Source organism: Bactrocera neohumeralis, chromosome 5 (assembly GCF_024586455.1).
Source record: "Bactrocera neohumeralis isolate Rockhampton chromosome 5, APGP_CSIRO_Bneo_wtdbg2-racon-allhic-juicebox.fasta_v2, whole genome shotgun sequence".
Classification (NCBI taxonomy): domain Eukaryota; kingdom Metazoa; phylum Arthropoda; class Insecta; order Diptera; family Tephritidae; genus Bactrocera; species Bactrocera neohumeralis.
Genome location: NC_065922.1, coordinates 50267445 through 50285005, shown reverse-complemented (window position 1 = coordinate 50285005; position 17561 = coordinate 50267445). Strand labels below are relative to the sequence as shown.

The 17561-nt window shown below is 35.0% G+C and overlaps 1 protein-coding gene across 3 annotated transcripts in view; it reads left to right on the top strand.

Moving 5' to 3' along the window:
* LOC126759599 (zwei Ig domain protein zig-8) overlaps positions 1–420 on the top strand; it is a 596656-nt gene extending 596236 nt beyond the window's left edge. For all 3 annotated transcript variants that reach the window (XM_050474475.1, XM_050474473.1, XM_050474474.1), the window contains one exon: positions 25–420. The gene's annotated coding sequence lies outside the window, so the exon portion shown is untranslated. The remainder of the gene's footprint in view (positions 1–24) is intronic.
* The last annotated feature ends 17141 nt before the right edge of the window (positions 421–17561 follow it).

The following is a 17561-nucleotide window of genomic DNA, read 5'->3' as shown; positions in this document are numbered from 1 at the left end:
AATATAATATAATTAAATCCGTAGCTTAAAACTATAAAATATGTCTAACAAAATAGTTACAATTAATTTGTATTTATAGTTTTAGTAAGGAATATTTTTTGTTATAAAATACTGTAAATAATTGATCATAGTTTTAAACAGCTGGAATGTATTGCTCTAAAATCCCATTTGTATAAGTTTGGTTTTGATAAAAACAGCAAACATTCGGTAGGTTAAAGCAATAAGAGGGCATTACAGCGGAAATATATAAAGAACTTACTTTAGAAGCAAATACAAAGAAAAAATAAAAAAAAAATACAAAAGAAAACAATAAAAAAATAAAAACGTTAGAGTATAATAAAATACAATTTAAACAATAAATGTTACTTTACGGTAACAACAAATTCATGCTAACTTAAAGAGGAAATGAAATCCAGAAACCGATTACTTAACCCAAACTCATTAATGTAATTTTCCTACAGCTTTCTTCGATTCGACAAGCAAGTTGTCAATTGAACGTGCGTTACAACTACGCTAGCTTGTTCTCTGATGCAAGCACAATTGTGCCACTATTTTTTTCTGTAAAATTTTGAAAAGTGTTGTTAAGTTTATTTTACAACAAAGGAGAGAGAGAGCGTTCAATGGACCGCCGATATCAATTTAAGCGATCGTCTCTCTGAGACACTTCGAAAAATTATTGATTTTTGCGATTCCTTTTTTTTGGTCTAAAACAAAAATTTCGAAAAGTTTATTAATGGTAGTTTTCAAAACGGTTTCCACTCTCAATGCAAGAGTTTTCAAGGTATCTAGTAAATTTGGAGAGAACATTTTTAATGACATCCGCTATCGCGTTATGAAAGCTGCTTTTTGTTTTTGTTTTTTTTTAGAAATTTGACAAAATGGCGAGGGTTTGAACAAAAATATCAAATTTGGTACTTTTTTTCAACAGTTTTTCGTAGAAAAAAATAGGAAGATTTCAAAAAAAAAAATAAAAGTTTCCATAGCGTGATAGCGGGCGACATTAAAAATGTTCTCTTCAAATTTACTTGATACCTTTGAGACCTTATTTCAAGAGTGGAAACCGTTTTGAAAAACACCATACTGAGAAAAACATGTTTAAATATTGGAGTTGCAGTGTTCGCTGCTCTGTTCCTTTCTACAAGAAATGTTGTAGCGAATGTAATATTTTGAATTTCGATTTTGATTTCAAAATTATTTAAAATGTTTATTATAGTGTATACTGTCCGATAATGCAATTAATCATCAAAAATCGATTATCGGTCTTTCTATGAACATTCCAGAAAAGCTTATCTTAAGACAGTCTATCTAACACAGTCTCAAAACAAGAAAAAACGTTAACTTCGGCTGCACCGAAGCTAATATACCCTTCACAGGTGCATTTCTTTTAGTAACTATGTGTTCAGTTTGTATGGAACCTATATGATATAGTAATCCGATCTGAACAATTTTTTCGGAGATTATATTATTACCTTAAACAGTAATCCATGTCAAATTTCGTGAAGATACCACTTCAAATGCGAAAGTTTTCCATACAAGCACTTGATTCCGATCGTTCCGTTTGTATGCCAGCTATTGTTATAGTAATCCGATCTGAACAATTTTTTCTGATATTACATTGTTGCTTTAAAAAATAATCTGTGCCAACTTTTGCGAAAATACATCGTGAAATGTGAAAGTTTTCCATACAAGAACTTGATTCCGATCGTTCAGTTTGTATGGCAGCTATATGTTATAGTTGTCCGATATCGGCAGTTCCGAGCTTCTTGAAGAGAAAATGGGGTTTGCAAAATTTCAAAACGATATCTTAAAAACTGAAGGACTAGTTCGTATATATACAGACAGACAGACAGACAGACGGACAGACGGACAGGGCTAAATCGACTCAGCTCAACATACTGATCATTTATTTATACACTTTGTAGGGTCTCCGCTTGCTCCTTCTGGGTGTTACAAACTTCGTAACAAACTTAATATACCCTGTTCAGGGTATAATTATACAAGTGATTGTAAAGAGTGTTATATTTTAACTATGAAGTACCTTAAAATATGACATATTATTATCCAATAACCTGAATAATAAATATTATGACTATGAGCAAAAAATAGGAAGTTTTGCTTCATAATTTATAATTCTTAATTTATTCTTTAAAGTCCCTCTCAAAATAATCCCCTTTGGATCAAAACACATGTGCTAACGTTTTTCCAATTTTCTTAAAAGTTCTTAACGTAAATTTCCGGAATAATCTTCAATGCACGATGAGGAGATCCATGTTTAATGTTTTCAATTGACTCAAAACGGTTTCCCGTAGCGGTCGTTTGAGTTTGCTGATAGCCAAAAGACAAACGGAGCCAAAAGAGTTATTTTGGTTGGATTGAGATTTAAGCATAGCTTCTGTAATCAGAGTAAGAGAATGACATGAGAGTTTTCATTTTAACTATTCAAAGATTTTCAAACTACCGTTTTTTATCTCTCAATATTTCTTAGTTGTCGCATCTCCCAATTTTTACTACATTAAAGTTGAATTACGCGTTAAGTTTTATATTTTTTTAACCCCACACAGATCGTCTTAAAACATAACTACAACCCAATTATTCATAACAGCAACTACTTGTAAATAAACCGAAAATCTATGAAAATTGATAAACTACAAAACATGAATTAAATGTTAAGAAAAATTTGAAAAAATCTCAAATGCAAATCTCACCAATTCTAGTCCTAAGCTTCATGAACACATATGAAGCGAAGTCAATGTTAGTAAAATTAAATGAAAAAGTTATGGCAACACAAACGAAACAACAAATAAATTTGTATCACACTTAACTACATGCCTACATATTCCACGCAAAAGCATGTACAACAATAACATGTGTATCTTGTACACTTATGTGTGTATATTTATTTTTTTTAGTAAATTAGTTATATTTCGTTTATTAATTTCAAGCTTTTTTTATTTTCAAGAAGAGGAAATTTAGTTTTATAAATGAAATCAATAGCTAAAACAAGAGCAAAAAATATAACTTATTTTTTTTTACCCAAGCCATGTCATCAATTTAGTAATGCATCGCAATAGCTGTAAATTTTTTACGCAATTAATGTTAACACAAAAGAAAGTCAAACAACTAAAACAAAATCTAATAAAAACATTAAACACATGAATTGTTAGCAGAAATTGAATTCAAACCGAATATTTAATGAAACTCAATGCTGCTGGTCAAACTAACAACAACATAAATTTAATATAAACATAAGTGATTACATAACTAAGCTAAGCACCAATTTATTAATAATAATAATAATATCAGTAAAAGGTTGAGCCGAAAATTAGTGTGTACTAATTAATTAAATTATTAATTATTATTTTAATTAATGAAAGCAAATATGAGTGTAGCAAAAAATGTTTTGTAATAAAAAATAAGTTGAAAATACTAGTAAATTACATATTAATTAAATAAAAATTAAGTGAAAATAAATGAATGAACAATTGCCATGTTACAAATGGAGTTAAATTTAAAATATACAAATGTAATGAAATTAGAAATAAAATGCCAATGTATAAATGATTACGAAATTTTTGAGCTTCTTTCCTCAGTTGTGAGCGTAAGTATTGATATGTCAGCAGTTTATGAGACGCCAAGTGCTGGATAACAGCGAAACAAACTTTTTTTTTAAAGAAAGAGTACAGAAATTTCAAATTTAATGGGGAGTAATCATTATCGTTCGAAATAACATTATTTGGCTTTTTTTTTTTTGAAGATTATCTCTTTGAAATGTTGGTCGCGGCTGCGTCACAGATGCTCCATCCGTTGAGAACAAAAAAAGCAGCGAGGGCCAATGGATTGCCGACCGAGCTATTCAAACACGGCGGCGAAGAACTGATAAGAAGCATGTATCAGCTTCTTTGTAAAATATGGTCGGACGAAAACATATCCGAAGATTGGAATTTAAGTGTGCTATGCCCAATCCATAAAAAGGAGACCCCACAATCTGCGCCAACTACCGTGGGATTAGCCTCCCCAACATCGCGTATAAGGTTCTATCGAGCGTATTATGTGAAAGATCAAGACCCACCGTCAGCAAACTGATTGGATCTTATCAGTGTGGATTTAGGCGCGGAAAATCAACAACTGACCAGATGTTCACCATGCGCCAAATCTTGGAAAAGATCCGTGAAAAGAGGATCGAGACACACCACCTTTTCGTCGATTTCAAAGCTGCTTTCGACGGCACGAAAAGGTGCTGCCTTTATGCCGCGATGTCTGAATTTGGTATCCCCGCAAAACTAATACGGCTGTGTAAACTGACGTTGAGTAACACCAAAAGCTCCGTCAGGATCGGCAGGAACCTCTCCCAGCCGTTCGATACCAAACGAGGTTTCAGGCAAGGAGACTTCCTATCGTGCGACTGCCTCAATCAACTGCTGGAGAAAATAATTCGAGCTGCAGAACTTAATCGAGCAGGTACAATCTTTTATAAAAGTGTATAGCTGCTGGCGTATGCGTATGCCGATGATATGATTCTCACGTCACTGTTGATAGCCATATCTTCGAAGTTGGAAATAATTTCGTTTATTTTGGAACCAGTGTAAACACCACCAACAATATCAGCCTGGAAATCCAACGCAGAATAACTCTTGCCAATAGGTGCTACCTCGGACTGAGTAGGCAATTGAAAAGTAAAGTCCTCTCTCGACGAACAAAAGCCAAACTCTATAAGTCGCTCATAATTCCCGTCCTGCTATATGGTGCAGAGGCATGGTCGATGACAAGATCTGATGTGTCGACGTTACGAGTTTTCGAGAGAAAGGTTCTGCGAAAAATTTATGGTCATTTGCAGGTTGGCCACGGCGGATATCGCATTCGATGGAAGGATGAGTTGTATGAGGTATACGACGACATTGACATAGTTCAGCGAATTAAAAGACAGCGGCTACGCTGGCTATGTCGTGTTGTTCGAATGGACGAAAACACTCCAGCTCTGAAGGTATTCGACGCATTACCCGCCGGGGGAAGCAGAGAAGGAGGAAGACCTCCACATCGTTGGAATGACCAGGTGGAGAACGACCTGGCTTCGCTTGGAATCTCCAAATAACGCCACGTAGCGAAAGAAAAAACGACTGGGCGTTAAAAGTATATACATACGTCAGTCGATATCTTAGAAAACGCCAAGTCAAGCACTTAGACTAAGGAAATTTATCCTTTTTATCAACTGTAATAAAGGATATTCGAAAGCTTATAGAATTGAAATTAAATTCGATTCCCATTATTGCTCTCCCTTCCAAAGAAGAGTGGAGAAGAGGCGAGATGGATAGATGTACAGGAATCTTTACGGACGAGTCAAAAGTAGATAATTGAAACTAAAGTGATATTTTTTTTTAGCAAAATTAGATACCGGATTCGCCTTCCGACTACAATACCTCTAAAGAAATCACAAAAATTAAAGAAAACCTTCTTCTTCTGATAAAGAGTCTGCCCAAAGCAAGGAAAATACATATTCCAAATCACAAAATTTTTTCGATAAACAGTGTCGCGTTAACGTCTGTGTAGAAACGCTTCCCGACTAACAGGATGTCATGAAACGTATTATTATTGGCGATGAGTCTTGGTTCTATGTTTATGACCTGTGGCGAAGGTGAACCCAAGCCGAAAAAACCACGGCAAAGTCGAAAAACAAGGTTATGTTGACAGTTTTTTTTTTTTTGATCATCGAGGTATGGAGAACTCCAAATTCCTTCCAACCGTGAGTGTTATGCGTCGTGCGAAGCTATGCCTAAAAAGGAGGCTGAATTATGGGCAGACAAATCTTGGACTTTGCACCACGGTAATGCTTCCTCGCATACTGCGTTGATTCTTCATGAGTTTTTCGCCAAATTTTTAACTAATATCGTGCCGCAACCATCGCATTCGCCTGATTTATCACCGTATGACTTTTGGCTATTCAACAAACTCACACGATCGCTCCGTAGAAACCGTTTTGAGTCATTTGAAGACATTAAACGTGAATCGCTAGCAAGAGGACTAACAGATCACTGGCTAATTACCAGACAAGCCAGCAGACTATGAACACCATATAATAACTATTGCAGAAGCTGTCAAGAGGTGGAAGAAAAGGAAACTATAAAATATGTTCTAAGGGAATGCAAAAACTTTGCATAGGAAAGGAAATGCAACTATCAGACAAAGTTTTCTTGAATATGCTATGAATGTTGCACAGGTAAAACATTTTGCATTGATGAACTTCATCAGAAGCACGGGGTGGTTGAGATACCTGTAGGAGACAATAGAGTGAAGTGATTTTAGTCCCAGGGGTTTTACAATTGGCCTTGCGACGTCAGACATCCACTGTACCTACCTACCAAATCTTTTAGAAAATAATATACTCAATCTAACATCTATGAAACAATATTTCATGCAAAATTGCATGTTGTTCAAAACCAACAACAATAATGACGAATTAATTTTCAATTAATAATAACAGAACATCATCGGACTATACAGTTACAATTTACCTACAACCAAAATCATAATAATTAAACACAGTACAGTTTTGCGCCATATACCGTTATTCTAAAAACACAGCAATTGAAGGATTAACAGCCTGTTAAGTTTAGCTACTAAGCTCTTTTATTGGTTGACTACACGCCAAATGCATCGTAAATAAAATGGAATTTTCAAGTATTAATGAAAGTATAATCACTGTTCGTTAGAGCCGCAAATCCCCGTTTCCATATTTGCTCTCAATTGTTTATTGTTTTATTTGCGCAGCATGTAATTGTAATGGAATATTTGCGCGCTCACGTACACACACAGGTACACATCAACGCATATGAGGTGAGCCGGCGTCGCATAATATCGAGATCAGGCATTATTTGGCCAATTTATTGTTATCAAGTTTTTTTAAATGAGCACTGCGGCAGCTAAACAACAACACAATAAAGCTGCTATACAGCAAATTACAAAAACAACATTACAACAAAATATGTAGTGCGCACAGTAGTTTAATCACTTACTGCCAGACAAAACTATATGTAGATGTGTATGTAGGTATGTATACGTGTGTTGGCGCAGAACAATTGCGTTTATACCAAGTGACCGTTATATCGGCGTTTTATCGCAATTAGCAAAATACATGCCGTTATTGTTAGTATTCAGCACACACAAAGCGTGCCATAGGACACGTGTATGTGTGCCTTTGTACACACATAAACACACAAATGAAAGCGCTTGTTAGGACATGATTGCATTCGCACAGCCGTGAGCATTGCGACTTCACATTTTCGTGCATAAATTAAATTTCAAATTATTGCGAATTAGCGAGAGATGGGAAATCGAAAGTTGCGCAGCGGCATTGCGACTAGATTGGAACCAGTTTTTTGGATGTAAAATTGGAGTTTTTATTTTAAATGCCCAGCAGTGAAATCAATTAGTTATTAACTATCATGAAACTATTTTGTATTGCAAACCCAGCTGGTAATTCAGGTGACTCTCTTTAAATGGAATGAAATTGAAAAAAGAAAAGAAAAAACTCCTTCATACTAATTCAAAATAGATAACAAAAATTCAGATTTAGTTCAATGTTGGAAATCCAGAAATTTCGTGATTGAAGAAAACTGTATGAGATGCGTTAAACATAAATTAAAGTGAGTCAGCAGGATAGGGCATCAACGGGATAACCCAACCTCTGTTGCTCTATCAGACCATACGCTACAAAAGTAGAACGATAGGGACAGTAACCGACATCTCAAGAGTTGTCCATCTCTGTGACGTCGTTATGGCGAATTTTGCGAAAAGATATTGGCCTACATTCTTACAAGATCAAATTGACGCGAAAACTGAAGCCGCTTGACCACAAAAAATCTCGTCTGTTTACAAATTGGGCTGAGCAACAACTTGAAAATGATCCGGATTTTCATCGAAAAATCATCTTCAGCGATGAGACTCATTTCTGGCAGACTTGGACAATATGTGACTTCAACAGGACGTCCCCACAACGTACACAGCGAATGTCACAATCGATATACTTGTATGTACTTATTGAAAACCAAGTTTGGTGAAAGTGTTATCTCACGAAATGGCCAAGTCAATTGGCCCCTCGGTCATGCGATTTGACGCCGTTAGACTATTTTCTGTGGAACTATGTCATGTCTATGGTCTATGCCAACAAGCCAGCGACTTCGTGAAATTGCAACAATATTAGCCGATTTATTCTTGAAAACCATTGAATATTAGGTTTAGCGGCTGGACTTTTGCAAGCGTGCCCGTGGTGGCCATGCAAAAAAAATCGATCTACATATATAATGGTATGAAATGTACTTTCGCAGGAGTAAAGAATTTCATTGATATCTCAAACAGTTTTTGTTTTATTTAAAAAAACTTGTGTTGCGCTCTTATTGAAAAATCCGATAGTAATTTCTATGAGAAAAATATATATGAGGCATTTACCAAACAATGGAACATTAGATCTCAGATACATTGTGAAAATGGTAAAACACGGTCACTATCACCATCAATTTTGCTAAGATATCCTACATACATATTGAACGATACATACCGTATGAAGGCAACCAGAAGTTTGATACATAGTCTCATATTAGGTATATTGGAAATAAAAGTATTGTCGACCGAAGTTAATCTAGTTATTATTAACCGAAAAAGATGCTCTCTACCAAAATATTAGGATTAAATTCAGGTTGATCTTTGAAAGTCTTTATTTTCATCCTCTGTTATTAATTTTAGGCACCAAGATATACTCTTATGAGGAAAAGACGATATCTCTTTTTTATTAAGGTAACTCACATATTAACCGATATATTACGTAATACTCTTAAGGTTCAACCAAATGTTCGAAAAACATTATTTTAGGTATGTGGGACTAAAGAAAATATTTATCTGATTCCAACCAATTACGGCATACAGGCATAATAGTATCAAAAAAGAATTTTCTCCGAATATCTGTAATATATCTCCCAGATTGACCGATGTTTTCGGTAAAAAGTTAACCACATTCCATTTCTGGAGCCTTAAACCATTTTCGTCCGATTTTTTCAATCATAATTATTATACTTGAGATACGATTGCGATGCACTATTTTTTGCAAAGTTTTATCCCGATATACAAGGTCTGTCGCAAAAAAACAGAACTTTTTAAATATAACTGTTTCTGGTAGCGCCACCTATTGGTGGGTATATGAAATAAAAAGTTTGATCTCTTGTTGACATTTCGTAAAAATTTTAAGACAATTGGATAACTACAATCGATGTTATCGATCAAAAAGTGTCAGCAGCTTTTGGTCATCGGTCGTAAAATGCATTTTGAACAAAGACCAAATATAAAATTTTGTTTTAAACTCGGGAGAACGTTTACTGAAACATTTCAAATTATGAAAAAATTTTATAGTGATCAGTTCATATTCCGTAGTAATGTGCATGAGTGGTTTAAGCGATTCCAAGAAGGTCGTGAGGACCTCTGTGATGATCAGAAGTCGGGCCGGCCAAAATCAGTGATTACCCAAAACAATATTGAAAAAGTGCAGGAATTTTTTAAGAATGAGCCGATATCTTCTTTGTGTTACATGGAAATGGAGTTAAATATCACCAAAGACTCCATTCATCGCATTTTGATAGATAAATTGCGTCTACGGAAGGTGTGCTCCAAGTTAGTTCCGCACAAATTGACTGACGACCAAAAATTGCTCTTATCGATCGACGCTTGTTACTGATTTTTTGACAAAAAACTCCATATTAACCATTAATCACTCACCCTGCTCACCTGATCTGGCACCCTGTGATTTTTACCTATTTGGAAAACTTAATTTGCCCATGAAAGGACACTGGTTTCAGGACATTTCAGCTATCCAAAAGGCGACGACTGATATTCTCAAGAGCTTTCCGAAAAATGACCTTAAATACTCATGTGAAATGATAATTGACCGGGCTAAACGCTGTATCGAAGCACAAAGAAACTACTTTGAATAAAAAAATATCTATAACTTTTGAAAAATATTTATTTTTTTTAACAGTCCTGATTCTTTTGCGACAGACCTTGTATATTGCACATTCAGCAAATAATTTTGCTGCCTCTCTTTAAATGGAATGGAATTGCTCCCCTTCATACTAATTAAAAATAGATAACAAAAATTTAAATCTAATTTATGGACTAACTAAAAAAAAAAACAGGAAAAAACGTTAACTTCTGCTGCACTGAAGCTAATATACCCTTCACAGGTCGTGTCTTGAATAGTTTTTGGATGGCAGCGTTCTCAAGAGCGAACGCTCGGAGTTACAATCATTTATAAGTGAAACTTTAAACGCATTTTTATCGAAACGACATTTTTCAAAATTGCTGACTATGATAACTCAACGAGAAATTGACCGATCGACTTGAAATTAAAACTGAGAATTTTTGAATACATTTACGATACAATGAATTTTTGATATTTTTCAAAGATCGTAAGTCATTGTATAGAAAATATCCTTAAATTTAATAAACTTTTCAAAATTTTTTGTTTCAGCTACTCATTCGGCCGGAATCACGCCAGCAGTTGAGGCACTTTTTTTTTGGCACCTCCGAAGACAGCCCATAACTCCGTTACTTTTCAAGAGTTTTGTAAAAAACAAATCTGAAAATATAGCTGTAGGTATACCGTATTACATTCAAAGAAGCTCGAAATATTCAAGAGCGTACTTTCTCTAAAAAAAATTCACGAAAATCGTCTAATTTTTCATACGTCACACTTGTATAGCCCCTTAAGTACCAAGTTTGGACTTTATGGTGTACAACTCCAGCCATGTTTTGAGAGCTCAAGTCTATGTGTAAGAGCTAGCATTGCCGCGGTGTAGAGTGTTTCGTCATCGGCGGTTGATTTCTTGAAAGACAACAGGCAAAAATGTTTGTATACCCCTCAGAATTTACTGCTCAGCGTTGTTCCATTTGGTATGGCTACTACATATCCACTTTTTCAAAAAAAACAGGTAATTATTTGCTTGGAAACGCTTCGTGTGCAAACAACTTTTGTTTGATTTAGCTCATCTTGAAACACCCACCTAATATATAACCACGTTTCATGTCACGAATCTCAGTTAAGTTAGTTAGTTAATTTTTACCAGTGCACCAATACAGAAATTAAAATATCGTCGCTGGTATAGCACTAGGTAAGCGATACTTGGGAATCAGTTAGTGTTCGACCAACTTATCGGTATCGGCCAAGAAAATAGGAATCGGCATCGGCATAGGCTATTTTTGGCAGATCCTTAGTCGATCCTTTGTAATTTTTTCGGATGGCATTCCATGTTTTTTGATTATTTTTATAAGAGAGTCCATCCCATGTGATGGACTAAACGAGTATATTTTATTTTTTTTTCATCAATTTATTTCTTAAAATGTCTACAATAAGGTAGAGAAGCGACTTTTTTAAAATTCGAAGTCGTCTTAAAGCAGTAGATACAGAAGAACGCTGAGTAGCGGACTTGAAAACTTAAACGCTTTCTTCTCAAATTAACCCGATTCAAACCATGTTTGGCATGACGGTATAAAAATGGGATTTTCTCCAAATGTGTGTAATAAATGTCCTAGATTGACTGAGAGTATCGGCAAAAAGTTTGCGACAGGCACTAGGGTTCACATATTCGGTTTCTGGAGGCTTAAACCATTTTGGTCTGATTTTGCAATTAGCAATTTTTGGTCGTCAGTCAGTTTGTGTGGAACACACCTTTTGTAAGCCCAAATGTTCGGTCAAAATGCGATAAATCTATGTTTTGGAGATGTTCAATTTCATTTCCATGAATTTCAATGATGATTTCGGGATTTTTGAAGAATTCACGCACAGTTTCGATGGAATTTCCGGTGATCACGGATTTTGATTAGCCCGCATGTTGATCGTCATTTATGTCCTCACGATCACTTTGGAAACGTTGAAACCACTCGTGCACTATGCTACGGGATAGGCAAAGATCGCCATAAACTTGTTTCATCAATTGAAGCGTTTCGGTAAAAGTTTTACCAATTTTAAAACAAAATTGAATGTTGGCTCTTTGTTCGAAGCTCATTGTCGCACCGATAATACAAACATACTGACACTTAAAACGCAATAACTTCACTTCCAATACATGAAATGTCATGAAATTCTCACTGGACAATCGATAAGGATAGCAGATTCTAACGGCCTAGTCGACATAGTGATGGTAGCGCTAGATTCAAAAAGTCCTGTTTACTTTAGAATTCTCCTTGTAATTATTTGACTTGAGATTCATTATATCAAATATAACATTTGTATCTTAAAGTACAGTTTCGTTATGGATTTTTATAGGTTTTCGATTAACAGTTTTTGGCTTATCTGTAATCTGATTAAGTCATCATCATTATCATTCATATACACATAACTCCATATCTATCTCGATTAGTTATAGGTGATACTATCAACCGTTAGGAGATCCAAACTACTACATAGTATACTCTGTAGCAACATGTTGCGAGAGTATAAAAAACCAAAACAACCACATAGATTAGTTATATCATAATCCTAAAGAATTATATTCAATCCAAAGTTTCCGACGTGATGCAGTAAATTACATTAGGCTTGACTTACATTAGGGTCATTGCATACTTTTGTGTGTCTAATGCAAATATATTATACTTGTATGTCATTCAAGTGCTCCTCATGAGAACAAATAATGTGTTATAGTGCAGCACATTAATGGCAACAAAGTGCTACAAATGAACTGTTAACAAGTCAAGAGTGCCGGATATATGCAGAAACAGAAGTAAACTTCACAATTCAGGTTGGAAGAGTATCTCCCTCACAGAGTGGTCACTCATAAATGGTTTACATTTCAATTTACATAAGTGCAATAAGACAAAGAGTAGGAGATCACAGGTGGCAACAGCAATCGATAAGTGCCGGGTGGCAGCCACAAACCGAAAGAAAAAGCGAAATTGTAGTATAAAGCATGTGACGACGACATTAACAGAAAAGTGAAGCTAATACTAACGGTTTATACCAGTATAGTAACTTTATATATTCATTAAGGTGGCAAGTGAAATAGAGAAGCAGTTAGCATTTCTTTTAGCCATTCTATTACGAATTCAAAGCATATGTAGACAAGCACATGCAAAGATAAGAGAGAGGAACACTTCTGCATTCTTTACATATGTATGAGTGTGCGTATGTCAACGTGTGCGCGTAAACAACATTAGACAGCGCTCCATAGAGTAGCAGGGTTAGGTAATAACAATAATTTTAACAAGTTTTATTGCCAACTTACAGCCGAGGCACACCGTCTTGCCACAGCGCTTACATATGCGCCTCAGGCATCTAATGGCAGCATATTGCTTTGTTGTTACCCCTTCCCATTGCTTATAACGGCAGCTGTTGCTGGCATACACTTTCAACACTATTAGCTCAAGTGTCATTTGCAAGCCACTGAAGAGAGCACTCAAAGCACACACACACACTTGCAAGTACATATGTATGTATGGGAGTAGAGGCGCTTAAGAGGCTGAATGTCCCATTGCGGCACTTGTGCTTATGCGCACGACTGCACAAATACACAACCGTTAGGCGGCAAAGCTATACCCAAACACGTATGCACAAACATACACACGTATACATGCATAGCCAGCAAGCGCTAAGGCATAGACGTAGGCGCTGAGGCGCTTACCTAAGTGACGACAGAAGATTTATGCGCGACAGACTTGAAATTAGAGCGAGGCACATATACACACACTCGCTAACTAACTAAGTGGTATGCAACACGATGAACATGCCACTCTAGCTGATAACGGTTGACGGCGGCACTAAAATTTCAATCGTAAACAACAAAACAAAGGCACCTTTGGCGGCGCTGACTTATCGGCACATTTCCTCTAAGTCACGGCTGTCATTTGAATGAATAACTAGTTGAAGGTGACGCCGTGTGAGTGAAGTAGCCAACCAACCAGTTTTTGTGTCTCTTTATTGCGCTCACTTTCTTGTAACGGCATTGATAATGTGATACCCAGGTGTACACAGGTAACTCATACGTCATGTTGTACACGGTGTCATGTGTGGGTCAAAGAAGCGAATTTGAAAAAGTGCGAGAAATTGTGTAATCCGACCCAAATATTTGAAGAAAGCATTTTTTGTGGGAGGCCTTAAAATTGTAAAGGCATTTTTGGGAATTAAAAAATTCTGCATTGTTTTAAAATGTTAAGGAAAATGTATGCTTACTTTAAGAACACATATCAAAGTTTCTGAAGAAAAAACATAAATAATTCTCTTACAGAATTCAACATTCTTTGTTCAGCGAAACTTTAAACGAATTACAATCAAATTTTAGGTTAGTTTTTTTACAACTATCAGCGAAAAGTCGTCCTCATATAGACAGAGGAACGGAATTCATTATATTAGGGATATGAGAGTTGGTCCAAGGTCACTAACAAAAATTGGTATATGGTTTGTTAGAATAACCATTTTCGGCACTAAGCTATTGTTTATATATACATACCAATCCAATACTAATTTCATTATCTTAGATTTGCGATATAAAGTCAGACGAGCGTTTTGAATTCCTAATATTATTCATTTTATGCACAAAGCTAAGGAAAGTATTGATGTTTTATGCATACAGACTTACTATTATCAGGAAAAGATTCTCTCTGAATTTCAGATTTATATACATTGGCCGATATTTTCGGTAAAAAGTCAACGATAGGCACTAGGGTCCACTTATTCAGCATCTAGGGACTTCAACAATGTTGGTTCGATTTGGAAAATTTTTGGTTATATACTTTAAAGGGTCAATAATCAGATATTATGTTATATGAATTGTCTCTTGATTTGTATAATGGAAGTGAAATAATCAGATGGAATTTAAAATTGTGCTATACGGAAAGTATTGGTGGCTGTATTCGATTTTTGCTGAATGTAATGCACCAAACTTGATCGAAATCGGTCGGTGCCAAGCCCATTGTCCAGTTTTGTTCTCGACTGCTAGAAATCCATCTCATACCATGTCGAAGGTAAAATTTTACGTCTGTGGCGTCTTTACTTATTCATTAATCGAGCTTGTAGTAGTTTTGCCAGTACCATTTCCTATTATACTCCTATTTCATTCATTTTTGCAGGAAGAAATGTAATACGAATTAGAAAATCTATATCAAGTGAATTTATTTCAAATAAAAACAAACGTTAACTTCGGTTACAAATTCAAAAGATTGTTTACAAAAAATTAATTTTGATCGGTCATTATGTATAGCCGCTATATGCTGATCCCATCTGAATGCTTTCTCCAGAGATTTCACCATTACCTTCGACAACAACCTATGCCAAATGTGGTGAATATATGTGGTTAAATGAAAAAGTCAACCATACAAATACTTGATTCCGCTCGTTCAGTTTATATGACAACTATATGCTATAATGGTGCGATATCGGCCTCTCCGCCAAATGAACATCTTCTTGAAGAGAAAGGAAGGTATACAAATTTCCGATATCTCAAGAACTGAGGAACTAGTTCGCGTCTATACTGCTAAACTGACTCAACTCGTCACGCTGATTAATTATATATATACTTTATACTTGTAAGGTTCGGCGACTTTCCTTTTGGCTGTTACAAATATCTTTATCAACTGAACGTTATGCAAAGCTGAAGAAAACAACGAAAGAGTTTGTACATAATAGCTCTTAACGATTAAGGTTTATGGAAGAAATTATAAGAACAAATAAATTAAGCAAATATAAATAAAAACTATCATCCTAAGCAAATACAGAATAATAGAAAGCAGAGGCTGACCAAGACTAAAATAGATTTAAATATGGAGTGGATCAAGACGCTGATGGGCTTAAACTACAACGCTAGTGAAGTCAAGCAAGAGGCGAAATTAATTGCAGAACTAAATTTCAGCAAGTGAAGATCTACAGCGGGTTGTGAAGCTGATGATGTTAAATTATGGAAATATAACCCACTTACTTTGGGAGTAAGACCAATTAAATCGAATTTAATTTCTTTCAGGCTTTATTGAACGTGTGGCATATTTGAGTGTGCAAATAAATTTCATACAAAATGAGTAAATTTTTTATATAACCTCTTTCAAGAGTGACTTTATGAACGACTGTTATAGGTACTAAGAACTCACGTTCTTCGAGAAAAAGCAAAAAAAAACGTATTTTATTCTACGAAAGCCTTTGAGACAAAATTTGTATGCTTTTATCATTATGTACATACAGCGGCTTGGATAGAAACTTCGTGTACTATTCTACTAATCTAGTAAAATATACTTCAGAGTACTTAAGGTGTTATACATGTATGATAAAAATTTATTTTTTTACTTATAGATCGAATGTACACATATTCTTCGAAAATTTGAAATTGATTCCGTAAATAGTTTCGAACGTACTTGGAAGAGTTGTTTTATCTTAGTGAAAGCAGTTCCCAAAACTTCAAGAAACGAAACGAAACATCTGGATCAAATGCCTGCAACTTAATACACGGCTCCCTTTCACGCATATATAGTATGTACATATATGTCAAGAGTAAGACCTCTTATAATATTATTGCTTGTCTTAACCCTCTCTTTTTTCACCAAAAACGACTTTGTTTTGTGAAACTGCTATTTTGCCAAAGATCATAATTTTAACTACTATTCCGTGGATTCATTTATTTTAATAGCAAGCCTTTTTAATTTTTGATTTGCGATAAATATAAGCAGAAAAATCTTCTTCAACGCCAGAGGTTTCCTTTCGAAGATCGGCTACGGGATCAAAAGAATTCAAAGCTTTTCAAGATTACCGATTATTAAAATATATTGAATTCTTTAATGTACATTATTTTAATTTAGTTTGAAGATAAAATGCCTTTTCATAAAAAAAACTGGAAAAAAGTAAAAAATTCTCTTTCGACTTGCAAGTCTATATAACCACTTAATTAATTTACGCCGCTCGCAGTTTGCTGTTTTTAAAACTGAAGTCTAGTTTAAGCCGTTTATTGCCATTATTTTAGATGCAAGATATTCGAATTTTCCAATATTAAAATTTAGGTTTTTCACTTTTGCCCTTAAAGCTTTAGACGAGGACTATTACTTTCCTCTCTGCCCGGTTTTGTTGCGTTGAACGGTATTAAAGTCAGCTACACCACCAACCAATCGAACACTAACCAGCTGTTATACATATATACTAACACTACAAAAAGCAATAAAAACTAAATGTTCTCGTGTTCAATACTGCAAAGTGCCACTAAAGTAAATTGGAATTAAGAGTTACACATAACTTCAATTAGATGTTAACCCAACGGTGAAAATATGTGTGCTAATAATCTCAAACATTCGGTTATTGTTGTTTTTGCTATGTGTTTAAAAGCAAAACTGTGTTATTGTCCATTTATGGGAATGAAGTTAAAAATGCAACTGAAATGTTTTCAAATTATATCAATTAAAATTAAATTAGCTTGATTAGTGAGATTAATGTCAAAGTCCTGTGGTTAGCGGCATACGCCATTTTGCGGAATAATAGCATGCATATCGTAAGTACATAGTTAATTCGCACGCACATATGTAGGCATATATAATATACGTACAGTATTGTGTAAAATAAA